This window comes from Crinia signifera, chromosome 1, assembly GCF_055691185.1.
Source record: "Crinia signifera chromosome 1, ASM5569118v1, whole genome shotgun sequence".
NCBI classification, from domain to species: domain Eukaryota; kingdom Metazoa; phylum Chordata; class Amphibia; order Anura; family Myobatrachidae; genus Crinia; species Crinia signifera.
In genome coordinates this window covers 248519419-248524568 of record NC_139217.1, presented here as the reverse complement: position 1 = coordinate 248524568, position 5150 = coordinate 248519419, and the positions used below count along the sequence as shown (strand labels likewise).

General features: G+C 43.9%; 1 pseudogene; it reads right to left on the bottom strand.

Annotated features, from left to right (window-relative positions):
* Positions 1–3550: 3550 nt before the first annotated feature.
* On the bottom strand, positions 3551–3669 carry LOC146039756 (5S ribosomal RNA; annotated as a pseudogene).
* Between the last annotated feature and the right edge of the window lie 1481 nt (positions 3670–5150).

Sequence of the window (5150 nt, the reverse complement as noted above, 5' to 3'; positions counted from 1 at the left end):
GGAGACACACTGGGAGGAGACAGGTAGGTCTCAACACATAGCCATAACCCCACCTAGTAGCCAACGCCGCCCTAAGCATGACACATATATGCAAACAGGGAGTAGGACATACATACACCCCACAACCAAGTAACATGACACAATATCTGAAGGAGGAGCCTCAGATATGGGTAAGTGTAATGGTTTAAACGCTAAAGTTTTTTATTTTTATTTTTTAATTAAACCCGTTAACAACATTCCCTCCTGATCTAGGTTGTGCCAAGCAAATGGCAGTTACAAGTGGGGTAACAGGAAAAGTGCCCTTGCATATCAAATACTCTGTCTTATTGACTGCAGCGGCTGCGATTGACCTTCTAATTACAGAACTACCTTAAAAAATAAGTTATGTCTGCTTCTGGGCTCCAGAGGATTCATAACTTAGAGACAACAGGACCAGTATGCACAAACTAGATGTAAAATCGTTAGACATACCCCCATGAATAATGCTGCACTGTACTGTTATAGATTTAATTTTTTTTAACCCATCTAAGGTAGCTAAAAACAACAGCACAAATACCGAGTTCCCTTTGAACTAAAGATGGGCAGGACACAGGATTAATGGCAACGATAGCTTCAATAGAAACCCATTTAAAAACAGAGAGCATAGCGCCCCAAAGTACAGCTTCATCATTTTGAAACATGAAGTCGAGCTGGAAAAGTACCCAGTGAAATAACAAGGTTCCCAAAGGAGATCCTTTTAGCAAATACCCCTAGACACAGCCCATAGTCACAACTCCACTGGGAAAGAGAAAGGAGGGAGGGCTTACAGATCAGAACAGGAGTTGAAAAGGGTGAGAACCAAATAGTTGAGAGCCAATTCCCCCATAGTGCCAAATCCTGTTGTCATCCAAATCAAAGAGAAATTTCTGTTACGATAAATGCACATATTGCTGTCATAAATTGTCTTTCTTCTGCTCTAATCCCTCACTTTTCCCCTCCTCTTCTGTTCCAGAAACTTTAAGAGCCACAAAGCCTCTCCCCCAGTTCTTGCGGGAGTGCACACTGTCCTTACAGCCCACAAATGGTTTGATACCGATACAATGGGTCAATGACTTATTGTTATGTCCTTTCTCATCCACAACACCAGCATATGGCAATAGACAACTTCTGGTGTATCCTCCTGAGGCAGGACATAAGGTATCGCAGGACAGGTTGCAGTTGTGCCTGAACGGGGGGGGGGGGGGGAATCTGGGACACATTAGTAACCACAACCCCACAAATGATAGGAAAGTAGTTCGAAAAATCTGTCGCACACCCAGCAGAGAAATACCTATTATGAATATGCAGTACCCCATAAAACAGCACGAGTGGACAAGAGAGTAGTCACACATTTTCCAGTAAATTTTGAACAAAGTCCCAGTTACCTTAAGCATTGCTCCTTACGTTACCCAGGGCAACCACAGCCACCATCTTGTGAAAAGCAGTCCAAGAAGTGCACAAAGCATTCCCCTTCAACAGAGAAGGAAAAGGGTTGTAAAACGCATTTACATATGAATAGGTGCAATCACAAAACCCATGTCCTCACAGACAGGTGTGGATAGTAAAGGATGAGAAACAGGCCTGATTACAGCCTTTGCCCTGGGTATGACTGACACAGGAGACCATGTGATTTGGAATACTAGACATCTGCTGAGTGTGCGACAGATATAGTGACTTAAGAAACCTGGTGATGCCAGCCTGACCAATGTCGTACTGCAGTGTACAATTAAACCCAGTTACTCGAGCACTTCCTACTTGTCTACACAGTGTAGTTGCCATAGCACTACCGGTAAACAAGACTGAGGATGTGGTGTTGGGGTGTGTTTTAACTGGTTATGCTCCTCATATAGTCTGGACACTCCTAAAATTCTGCCTAAACATGAGAAAAATATTCACCAGCCAAGTTCACTAAATGGGAACTTGCATTGATGAATTTTATAAATGTTACCAGTAACATGGGTAATATTGTAAACCCAGCAGCACTCTTACCAGGTGTGCCCTTCAAGGCACAAAGGGTGGGGGGTTGATGCTGAGGTTGCTGGAATGGTGGAGGTTAGTGGGAGCCGAGACGAATATGATTGCATGACATGTTTTAATCAGACCTTTGCAGCATGTCCCCAAAGGGTGGTAACAACCCATTGGAAGATGTAATTCATTTTTTTTTCTCTCTTTCCTTCTTTTTCACTGATGGCAACTGCCACAGAGAACACCGAGATGTGAAAATTGTACACTGGCTATACCGTGATAGATGGAGAAGGTATAGTAGAGGCTGGACCCCCTGGACCATCTCACTCAGCATCAGTAGCCTAATTAATGACACTGACCAAGGTATGAGCTGGCTGAGGAGAAAGCAGTCAATATTTATGCCGACTCTAAGTACGTTTGTTGGGGTAATGCAGAAGATTTGGGGCCCTATGGTGCCACAGAGATGTTTGTTTCAGTAGCTGGCACTCCAGTGGCGCAAGCGTTGTAAGTTCAAAAGATTCCTGACAGCCACACAGCTGCCGGACAGAGTGGCTGTTATCAAGTGTAAAGCCCACACCTTCGATAAGGAGTCAGTGTTACTTGATAATGAACATGCTGGCGAGGCAGCTGGGTGAGCCACGCGCTCTGCTGATAATGTTTGTGCTCCCCTGTAAATGTCACTGTAGTCACATAAAATACAAGATTTGTGTACCCTGCAGGAGAAGACAGTATGGAAGCCGAAGGGATGTGGACAGGAATAGAAAGATGGACAAGGAAAACCAGTGAGTCCGAGAACATGCCAAACTGTCAGGGCAGAGATAGCCCATGGCCTGACTTGTCTTGACAGGGAAGGTATGTGGAAATTGGTCCAAACTTACTGGTGTGCCCACAGACAGGTAAGACGACAAGGTCATGCCTTACTTGTCTGGGGAAAGACACTGGAACGGCTGTTCCCACAGAGCCATCTCCACATCCCTCCTCCAGCAGGAACCCCTGCAGGTAATACAAATTGACTTTGTACAGTCCACTCTAAAAGCGTTTAGATATATTTTTTTTATATGTGTTGATGTTTTGTGTGTATAGATATGGTAGAACTAAAAAAATGGAGTCAGGAGGTGACTCAAAAGGGAACCCGACAAGGCTTTTTGGGGCACACTTATAAGTAATTAACAAGATATATAATTCAAATGTAATGATGTATGTATATTAAAACGTAACTTTTACTGATATCGCGTTTAAAATAAAGGTATGATCCCTCCACTTCGAGGGAAAAATCGAAAAACAAAACCCAACCAATGATGGGTTTATAAATACGAGCAGCGAAAATTATTTCATATTTTACACCAACTGTTCATTTTGCAATACACAATATCGACATATAGAAAATTGTTAGTCGTGGATAGAAATGACAGTTGTGATAGCGCAGGACACACCTCCCCAGGTGTTCTGAGGATTTGAAAAATTAAGAGGAAATAAAGTATATAATGAGAAGGTGGGGTAAAGAGGATAGTGATGAGGCTTGTACTCTCACCGCGCTCTGACCTCTACTGATATAATCTGTTATATTCTATTACAGCGCCGACTATTCCCTGTTAGTTCCCCAGACAGGTACTGGGCCGGCCCACCACTGTTTAGCTTCTGGGTTCGGATGGTACCAGGCGCTTTCAGTGGGGTATGGCTGTAAAGTGAAATAATTAAGAGGGTAGCGCTGGTGGGAGTGAGAGTAGAAAGAAGTGGGAGAGAGAGAGGGGGATGAATGTACCCTCGGTCCAATGAAGGATAGTGTTCGAGGTGTCAGAAATTGGAAGGTCTGATCACCTGGTTCACCCCGGGGTTTGTTAACACACTGTTTATTGAACAGAACAATTCCGGTTCGATCAATGATCGGATTACTGATTGGTTCCTGCAGGGGAGGTTCTGTTTGGGGGTATTGGTCACCCTGAGACGGTCTCCACACCCTGTGATAGTCTCCTAGATTATGCAATAATGACCACCAGGTTCACAGAGAAATACTGTTAGGAGATTAAATAACAGACGGTATACTGGTATCACAGGATAGGCTGGTTGTTAAATATCCTGTTAAACAATTGAATTAACAGTCAACCAAATTATGTCATACAAGTTGAGTCTCTGCTGGAGATATGGTAGCCCAGAATCACCCGTAAAAGTTTAAGACAAGTGTAAACTCCTAGGGACTGATGGTACACCCCACATTCTCTGCCAACCCCAACTAACCGCTAAGGTGGAGAAGGTGAAGGGTACTATCAAGAACAAACTGGGTAAAGTTATAGCTGAAAGAGAATTGCTATGGCCAGGGGCACTGCCCATTGTGCTGCATAGTAGTAGAATCACTCTCAGGACTCCACCTCATTTGTCCCCATCGAAACATTGCCTGGCTGGCAGCCATACGTTATGGAAATCCTACAAAAAGATCCTAGACCCAACCACGAACTGACCCGTGTGTCAAATATAATACAAATGATGTGTCCACACCTTGAAAACTACAGAAAAAGGACTTTGTTGACACCTGTTGTGAACTATCATAACCATAAACCAGGAGATGTTGTTGTTTCCCATGCTTTGCCATATACAGGTTGCTTGATAAACCTTTGAAAAGAACCACCCCAAGTCTTGTTGACCAGCACTACCTCAATAACAAAGTCGCAGAGAGAGAGATTCGGGTACGTTCGTCCTACTGCCAAAAGACCAGAAACCCAGAAGGTCCTTACATTCAAGAGCGAAAGAAAGAAATCGCTAGAGGCATCATTTCGGGAAGACTGGAGAGCAGCTAAGGTCAAGCAACCTGTACAAGCTACAAAAAGTACTGTGACACACCCCACTGGTAACAGGTTGGAAGGATCACTAACAAGTTTTTTTTTTTTCTCTCCGTTTTTCTCCATTATCTTGGGTCCTATTTTTGTCTCCCCCCCCCCCCACTATCCGCTCTTATCCCCAAAGTCAAGGATACTGCTGTCGCACCGGTGCTGCCAGGTATTGGGCAGATGATACAGAGTTCTGAGAGTGTGTTACCCGTCCCAGTTTAGGTCAAGATAGAATCTCTAAGCTTGACACGTTACCCAGGACCGGATGTTGGTAAGGAGGTTTGAAAGTAATAATACCAGCATACTCAAAAGTATGCCAAAAAGAGAGGCAACAAAGAATTCAAG